Source organism: Cuculus canorus, unplaced genomic scaffold (genome assembly GCF_017976375.1).
Source record: "Cuculus canorus isolate bCucCan1 unplaced genomic scaffold, bCucCan1.pri scaffold_88_arrow_ctg1, whole genome shotgun sequence".
NCBI classification, from domain to species: Eukaryota; Metazoa; Chordata; class Aves; order Cuculiformes; family Cuculidae; genus Cuculus; species Cuculus canorus.
The window spans coordinates 4,632-13,951 of NW_026527855.1; the positions used below are offsets into that span (position 1 = coordinate 4,632).

Here is a 9,320-nt window from a genome sequence, read left to right on the forward strand (position 1 = left end):
GCGGGACCCGGAAACGCCGGAGGGGAAGCGGCGAATCCGACTTCCGGTGCGGGGCCCGCGAGTGCCGCGGGGCACGCCGGGAGCTGTAGTTCGCAAAGTGATCCGGCAGCTATGGAGCACGGCTGCGCGCGGGGTGCGCCGCAAGGCATGGCGGGAGTTGTAGTCCGCCACAGCATTCGGCAGCCATTGAGACGGCCAGGAGGGAAATTAAAATAGATTAAAACACATTAAAATAGAACTCTGCAGGTTACAAAATGTACCGAAGACAACTTCTCCAGCAGCCTTTCCTCTTTTACTCTTGAAACAAAGAAATTTATGCTCAATAATTTAGCTCTTAAGTCAGGTACACTTCATTCAGCACTGGAGAAGACTCGGGATTTGCCCTCAGCCTGCTTCTACTCAACAGTGATTTCAGAGAACTTTATGTACTCAGAAGTGTCTTCATAGTCCTAATTTTTTGACAGAATGACAAGACACTTTAGTCCTGGAACCTCATTGCATACCCTCGGGGATAAAACTAATCCCATCCAGAGACCTTAAAGCTTGGCCACACCTGCGCAGTTAATCTTGAAGACTGTGGGCAACAACAAGGTAAGGGTTGTAATCATTATCTTAGAAGCACAGAAACATGGAATAGTTTGGGTTGGAAGCGACCTTAAGGATCATCCAGTTCCAACCCCCCTGCCATGGGCAGGGACACCTCCCACTGGATCAGGCTGCCCAAGGCCCCATCCAGCCTGGCCTTGAACACCTCCAGGGATGGGGCAGCCACAACTTCCCTGGGCAACCTGGGCCAGGGCCTCATCACCGTCATGGTGAAGAAATTCTTCTGTATATCAAGACTAAATCTGACACTCTCCAGTTTAACCCCATCCCCCCTCGTCCTATCATAGAATCATAGAATCATAGAATCATAGAATCACCAGGTTGGAAAGGACCCACTGGATCATTGAGTCCAACCATTCCTAACACTCCCTTAAACCATGTCCCTAAGCACTTCATCAACCCGTTCCTTAAACACCTCCAGGGAAGGTGACTCAACCACCTCCATGGGCAGCCTGATCCAGTGCCCAATGACTCTTTCTGTGAAGATTTTTTTTCTGATATTCAGCCTGAACCTCCCCTGGCGGAGCTTTAGGCCATTCCCCCTTGTCCTGTCCTCAGTCACTTGGGAGAAGAGGCCAGCTCCCTCCTCTCCACAACCTCCTTTCAGGTACTATAGAGAGTAATAAGGTCTCCCCTCAGCCTCCTCTTCTCCAGGCTAAACAACCCCAGCTCTCTCAGCCGCTCCTCATAAGACTTATTCTCCAACCACCTCACCAGCTTCAACGCTCTTCTCTGGACACGCTCCAGAGCCTCAGCATCCTTCTTGTGGTGAGGGACTCAGAACTGAACACCGTATTTGAGGTGCGGTCTCACCAGTGCCGAGTACAGAAGGAGAATAACCTCCCTGGACCTGCTGGTGACCACATTTCTGATACAAGCCAAGATGCCATTGGCCTTCTTGGCCACCTGGGCACACTGCTGGCTCATGTTTAGTCGGCTGTCAACCAACAGCCCCAGGTCCTTCTCTTCCAGGCAGCTTTCTAGCCAGACTTCTCCTAATCTGTAGCACTGCACAGGGTTGTTGTGCCCCAAGTGCAGGACCCGGCATTTGGCCTTGTTAAACCTCATGCCATTGGTCTCAGCCCAGCGGTCCAGCCTGTTCAAATCCCTTCGCAGAGCCTCCGCACCCTCCAGCAGATCCAAGCTTCCACCCCGCTTAGTGTCATCTGCAAACTTGCTGAGGGTGCACTCAATGCCTTCATCCAGGTCATTGATAAAGACATTGAACAGGGCTGGACCCAGTACTGAGCCCTGAGGAACCCCACTTGTAACTGGCCTCCAGCTGGAGTTAACTCCATTTACCACCACTCTCTGGGCCCAGGCGTTCAACTAGTTTTCAACTCAGGAGAGTGTGTGCCCATCCAGGCCAGAGGCTGATAGTTTCTGAAGCAGAATACTGCGAGAAACTGTGTCAAAGGCTTTATCAAAGTCCAAGAAGACTACATCCACAGCCTTTCCCCCATCCAGTAGGGAAAGTCCACCTGGGTTCTCAACCACATCTTATCCAGGAGCCTCAGGGCGACACCACAGATCGTCACTGGAGAGAGTGGCACTGGGGGTTTCATGCTCCTTTCACGGGACATTCACCTTCCTATATTTATAGCCAAAGCTCTGATGTGTGGAAGAGCAGGGGGAATGGGTCAGGTCAGTGCTGTGCCCTGGTTGCTCTGCCCTGGGAAGGTCTTTGCCGGCTTCTTCCACCCTGCGCTGCTCCCCGTGTCGGCTGCAGAGCTGGTTGGAGCTGAGCTTAGAGCTGGTGTGAGTTTATGGAGTGCTTCCTTCTGAAATCTCCAAACTCGTGTTTTTTTGGATGAGAATGGTGCACACATCCAGTAACTACACGATGGTCCTTTATGGAAGAGGGAGATGAGGGCCATGGACTGATTCCGCGTTTGAACTTTGTTCTCCCTCATTTGGATCAGAAGAAGTAGATTGGAATATTGCACAGAGATGCACTCTTCTGTTTCTTTACAGACGTGTCTGTAGGTAAAAGTTTTCCAGCTTCCTGGCTGAGTCGCAGGGCTGATGCATACGAAGGTCATATGTGTACATCACAGCTTTTCACTCCCTTTGGGAGCTGCCACCTCAAAGCCTCTACGAGAGCGCGGCCTCTCCTGTGGTGTGAGATACCCTCTCCTTGGTATCCCCTCCTGAGGTGTCCTCCCACGTCTAGTGGGACACGTCCCTGGCCATGGCAGGGGGTTTGGAAGTAGATGATCTTTAAGGTCCCTTCCAACACAATCCATTCTAGGATTCTGTGAGTCTATGAATTCTACTGATCAGAGCATGGTGAGAAGTTGCAGATGAAACAGCACACACAGCACTGTGATCCCAACCACCCATGGGCGCCCACCCTGCCCTCACCCTGGGGATCACGCGCCGTCACGTCAGGTGGGGCTGTGGTTGCCGGGCTGCATTGTGAGGTCACAGACGCACTAAGCCACTTATGGAGGTGCTGTGCTGTGCCAAGGGCACCGCTCTGGCAGTGCCGGCAGCAGCGGCAGCAGCAGCAGCAGCAGCAGCAGCATGGCGCAGGCACGGGGGGCTGTGAGCTCCACCAGCCTCATTATCCTCTTCCTCTTGGTGGTTCTCGGAGCGTGGGATGTCCAGGCTGCTCCGTGGCGAGCGCAGGGATCAGGTGTGTGGGCAGGCAAGGGCTGGCACCCAGCCCCGGGCAGCGTGGGGCTGTGCCCAGTGCTCCTTGGGGTGGCAGCGGGACTGGGGTCAGGATGGGGCAGGGCTGGGAGAGCAGCGGGGCCGGGCTGGGCTGAGGGAGCCGTGGCAGCTCCACTGCAGGGTCCCGGGAAGAAGTGCATCACAGCATCTCATGGAAATGGGATGGATTCCAGTGGTGCCCATAGGCAAAGGCCACCGGGGTTCTCAGCCCCATCTTATCCAGGAGCCTCAGGGCGACACCACAGATCGTCACTGGAGTGAGTGGCACTGGGGTTTCATGATCCTTTCATAGGACATTCACCTTCCTATATTTATAGCCAGTGCTCTGATGTGTGGAAGAGCAGAGGGAACAGGTCGGGTCAGTGCTGTGCCCTGGTTGCTCTGTCCTGGGAAGGTCTTTGTCAGCCTCTCCCACCCTGTGCTGCTCCCCGTGTCGGCTGCAGAGCTGTTTGGGGCTGAGTTTAGAGCTGGTGTGAGTTTAGGGAGTGCGGTCTTCTGAAAACTCCAAACCTGGGGTTTTTTTTGATGGGAATGGTCCACACACCCAGTAACCGCACGATGGTCCTGTGTGGAAGGGAGAGGCGAGGAACATGGAGTGATCCCAGGATTGAACTTTGTACACCTCCATTGGGATTGGAAGAAGTAGACTGGAATATTTCACGGGAGATGCTCTCTCTCTTTCTTTACAGATGTGAATGTAGGCAATGGGTCTCCACGTTCCGGACTGAGCCGCAGCGCTGATGGACACGCGAATCATATGGGTATGTCAATGGCTTTTCTCTCCATTTGGGAGCTGTCAGCTCAAAACCCCCATGGGGACGTGGCCTTTCCTATACGTGTGAGACTATAGACCTGCATGGCGTGTACCATCCCAAGGCGTGATCCCCTCACGTCCTGTGGTTCAGCTGTGAGGGATCACAGGCCCTGATGGGAACTTCTGATGGGGCTTTGGGTGTAGACGTGGCTCCACATTCTCAGCTGGATCCTGTGCTGGAGCCCATTGGGCATCCGAGGGGTGGTTGTCGCTCTTGGCTGTCTGACATTGTCCTCATGAGGTTCAACAAGGCCAAGTGCAAGGTCCTACACCTGCCTTCGAGCAATCCATGGTTTCAATAGAGGATGGGGAATGATGTGATTGAGAGCAGCCCTGCAGAGAAGGGCTTGGGGGTGCCGGTCGATGAGAAGTTCGACATGAGACGGCAATGTGTGCTCACAGCCCTGAAGGCCAATCGTGTCCTGGGCCGCATCAAAAGAAGCGTGGCCACCAGCTCAAGGGAGGGGATTCTGCCTTGGTCTTACTTTCTTGTGCCCTGGTTGCTCTGCCCTGGGAATGTCTTTGTCTGCCTCTCCCACCCTGCGCTGCTCCTCATTGCAGTTGGGGCTGAGCTTAGAGCTGGTATGAGCTCCGTGGGGTCCTCTCTACTGACAGGTCTAAACCTGGATTTTTTTTTTCATCAGCATAGTGCACATATCCAGTAACCAAACGATGCCCATGTGAGAAAGGGAGAGATGAGGGCCATGGAGTGATTCCGCATTTGAACCTTGTTCTCCCTCATTTGCATTGGAAGAAGTAGACTGGAATATTTCACGGGAGATACTCTCTTCTCTTTCTTTACAGACATGCCTGCGCGGAAAGTATTTCCAGCTTCCTGGCTACGTCGCAGGGCTGATGCAGACGCGGATCATATGGGTACGTCACAGCTTTTCACTCTGTTTGGGAGCTGCCAGCTCAAAGCCCCCACAGGAGTGCGGCCTCTCCTGTGGGTGTGAGATCACAGACCTGCATGGCGTGTGCCGTCCCAAGGCGTGATCCCCTCACATCCTGTGATTCAGTCGTCAGCAATCACTGGCTGTGATGGGAACTTCTGTTGGGGTTTGGGTGGCGATACGGCTCCAGCTTCTCAGATGGATCCTGTCCTGGAGTCCACTGTGCATTCCAGGGGTAGTCATCGCTCTTGGCTGCCTGACATTGTCCTCATGAGGTTCAACAAGGCCAAGTGCAAGGTCCTACACGTGTGTTGGAGAAATGTATGATTTCAATACAGGATGGGGGATGATGTGATTGAGAGCAGCCCTGCAGAGAAGGGGTTGGGAGTGCTGATCAATGAGAAGCTCAACATGAGGTGGCATTGTGCACTCACAGTCCTGAAGGCCAATCGTGCCCTGGGGTGCATCAAAAGAAGCGTGGCCAGCAGGTCGAGGGAAGTGATTCTGCCCCTCTATTCCTCTCTTGTGAGACCTCATCTGGATTATTGTGTCCAGTTCTGGAATCCTCAACATAAGAAGGATCTGGAGCTGTTGAATCCAGTCCAGCGGAGGCTGCGAGGATGATCCAAGGGCTGGAGCACCTCCTGTGGGAAGACAGGCTGAGAGAGTTGGCTTGTTCAGCCTGGAGTAGAGAAGGCTCCGAGGATACCTTATATTGACCTTCCAGTACCTGAAGTGGCTTCAAAATCCTGGGAAGGGTCTGTTTACAAAGGAATGCAGTGAGAGGATGAGGGACAATGGGTATGCACTGGGGAGGGGCAGATTTAGACCAGACATAAGGAAGAATTTCTTTGCTATGAGAATGGTGAGGCACTGGAACGGGTCGCCTGGGGAATTTGTATCTGCCCCATCCCTGGAGGTGCTCAAGGCCAGGTTGGATGGGCCTTGGGCAGCCTGACCTAGCGGGATGTCCCTGCCCATGGCAGGAGGTTGGAACTGGGTGATATTTAAGGTCGCTTCCAATCCAAAATATTCTATGTTTCATATTCTATGATTTTATGATTGTGGAGATTTTATTAGTGAGGAATTTAACCGGATCCTCTTTGTTCAGGTCTTCAAAGAGCGAAGTACAAATCCAAACCAAGGAAATCTTTGCAGTGGAGATCAGAATTCCTGGAAGAACTCCCAGTAATGCCAACGAAAGAAGGACGTGGTGGGTTTAGAGCACTCGTAACCAGGGGGCTTGGGAAGTGGAGGGTCAGAGACCTGGATGGAGAAGCCAGAGCCTACTCCAGCAGGAAGGGATCGACCGGAGCCTCGCTGCACTGACATGGACTGTCAGACCTTCAGGAGCTGCTGAGCCTCTGGGATGGTCGAGAGTCTCTGCTGCAGTTTTGGTCCCAGCTGAGCCCCAGCGCAGCCCCATCTGAGTCGATCCTGGCCAGAGCCGTTCTAGCAGACACTGACATCCAGCTGGCAGGAGCTGTGGGTGCTCAGCCCTTGTCATCAGAAGGGAGAGCAGCCCTGGGCGGCAGAGAGGACACGCAGGCAGCTTGGGCTCACTGAGTCTGGCAGAGCTGGCCAAGATCAGAGCAGCCCCAGCTTCACCGTCTGGTCCAGCGCCTTTTCTCCTTGGTGTTTGAGGACTCTGGGTGACACCTCAGGGTCAGGGACAGATGGAAATTGGACACTCAGCTTGAGGCCACGCAGCTGGCTTGAAGGCAGCCACCATGGAGGACTGTGGATCCAGTCTTGGGTGTCTTTGATCTCTGTTTCTGGATGTGTTTTACATAACTGGGTTGTGGTTTCCCTCTGGCTTTGGGGGTCTGTGGGTTCTTCATGGTGAAAGTGCCCAGGACACAGTGACCAAAGCTTGGGGTTTGATCCACTGCGTGTATCTCTGACCCTTCCCATGGGATGGAGGTGGCAGGATGGGATGTGTTTCTCCTTAAGGGCTCTTTCCCAGCTGAACTGTTTGTAGCATCTCCCTGTCTGCTCTGAAGGAAGGCGTTTACCATCATCTTCAGGTTTGCCAAAAACGCACTAAGTGTGACAAGAAGATCCCACGCAATCACCTGGTCTCTCAGCAGCTTTGGGTTTGCTCTCTGCGAGAACACTGGAGAGTGTCTAGGGCTTAAATTCTCCTCCATGAATGACAGACATATCATTTGGACAGGTGACAAGGTGCAGCCCCAAATGCCCAGACTGTTTCTAAGCATTCTTGGTGTCTTTTGCCTCCTGAAGTTCTTGTGCTCCTGCTGAGGAACAGTCACTTCTCTGCGGTGCGGAATCGTTGCTGTAAGAGCGATGCTCACTCATAACCCTCTGTGGGTACAAGGAGATGCTCACCGCCCTCCGCCCCAACTCACTGGGGTTCTAGAATTTGCTGTTTTGGGAATGAGGCCACCGGAAGTCTACTCAGCAGATGATGGAAGATGTGACTCTTAATGGGATGCATCTCCTGCCAAACCTGCCTCCCAGAGCCTGCCGGGAGTGCCCTGGGCACAGCGGAGGGGGATCCCTGCTGTGAGCTGGGGGACAAAGGGATGCACTGACCGACTGGACATGGCTTGGAGGAGCCTGCACTGTCCCTCTGGACCCTCTGTGCCGGAGCCGTGCTGAGGCTTTGCCTTCCTCTGACTCTTGGCACTGCTGTCCCACTCCAGGGAAGCCCATCATACCAGAACAGATTATTCTTTCCAAGAGAATCCAGGTCCTCAGCAGTCGGTGGAAGACAAGTCCTGCAAACTGGAGGCATGGCAGCCTGGTGTCTGTCCTCAGATACATCCCCTGCTGAAGATGCCACCTCCCTGAGGCGAATAGTTCCATCTGACCCAAGTCATGCTTTTGGCAGCCTCTGCTGCCGGTTGTGGTTCCAGCCCAGTGCCAGGGCAGCTGCTGCCCCACTGTTACCAGTGTGGCTCAGAGCTGGTTTGTGCAGACCTCGGGGCACATATTGGACATGGTTGAGCTCATGTTCGGATCCCCATCAGGGAGGAGGGAGCGTTGAGGTGGCCCTCCCTGCTGCAGGGATGGATTTTTTCTGTGTCCCTGAAACGAGCAACTGGTCAAGGATCTGCATTCCCCACGTACTCTCCTGGCTGCCTGAATTTTGTTGGGTAGGACAACCTGTCCCAAAGGTTGGGAGCGAGTGTGCAGACAGCAGCGCTGGAGGGAAAGAGAGAACGTCCTGGCAGTGGCAACCATGATGAGAAGTCCCCAGAGGGGTACAAGACAGACTGACAACTCCAATTGCTCCCCCAGGTGTGCCTGATGAGACGACCCCGAATGTCCTCGAGCCCCAGAACACCACGAGTGATAAAGGGCCTCAAGGTGTGCGACTCTGCATAATAATAGGCGCAGTAGCAGCCCTGCTTTCCCTCGTGCTTCTGATCCTGGTGTGCGGCGTTGTGATCTGGATGTGGAAGAAGAGAGAAAAGTAAGTCCCTGATTCCCCCACGACTTCCTGCTAGGGCTGCTTGGAGCCATGAGGCGTTTCTGCTCAGGGTGCTGGGCAGCGGTGAAGGAGAGCTTGGCCAAAACGCTCTGCTAAGGTCTCTGCTGCTGTCAGGTGCTTTAATTGGCATCTGAACTCCTGGTCCTCCTTCTCGGAGCCCCCTCTGACCGGAGCCAGGCTTGGCTCACGCTGACCCTGCTTGGACATGAGTGACAGGCGTGGGCAAAGCAAGGTGGGAAAGACCAGGGGCTGAGATTGCCCTGGGAAGCGAGACGTGCACCAGCGCCTGCTCCTGACAGGGAACCTGCCCAGAGGAATCCCCCTACGCGGTGGTGCCAGCGGGTGACCATGTCCCCATTGGCCACGCTGTGCTGCCAGCTCCCAGTCCAACTATGCCTGCTCCATGCTGTGGAGGAGACTCACCATCCTCCACCTGCAGCTGAGGCCTCAGCCACTTTTTCTCTCCATAGAGACCTCTCTGCAGCTCCAGAAGCTCTGATAGAAATCTGCAGCCACTCCTCAAACACAGAGAGCCGAGGCCCCAGCACCCGTGAGAGCCAGACCCAACTCCCGCAGCCGCTGCAGGAGAAAGAAGCGGTCCCTATAGCTCCCGCCAGACCGTCGGAGCCCCTCAAACCACAGGAACAACCGGGCAAATGCGTGACTCAGCCTTATATAGTCCGGATCACCTCTCTGTGAGGTGGAAGTGGTGACTTTGTGCAAGATCCCAGACGCCGACACTGACACTGGAAACACAAAGCCTTGGTGTTTCCATTTCTTCTTTCTCTGAAATTCAAGGGAATACTTTCCTTCGTGGTCCTCAAAGAGCAAAGGTAATTGATAAAATTTGGCATGATTGGTGATGCCAAAGGAA

General features: G+C 54.1%; 1 long non-coding RNA gene across 1 annotated transcript; it reads left to right on the forward strand.

Moving 5' to 3' along the window:
- Nucleotides 1–207: 207 nt before the first annotated feature.
- LOC128850825 (uncharacterized) lies at nt 208–8,942 on the forward strand. Its single transcript, XR_008448090.1, has 4 exons — nt 208–591; nt 3,972–4,043; nt 4,901–4,972; nt 6,101–8,942. It is a non-coding gene; the product is annotated as an uncharacterized LOC128850825 (long non-coding RNA).
- Nucleotides 8,943–9,320: the final 378 nt, after the last annotated feature.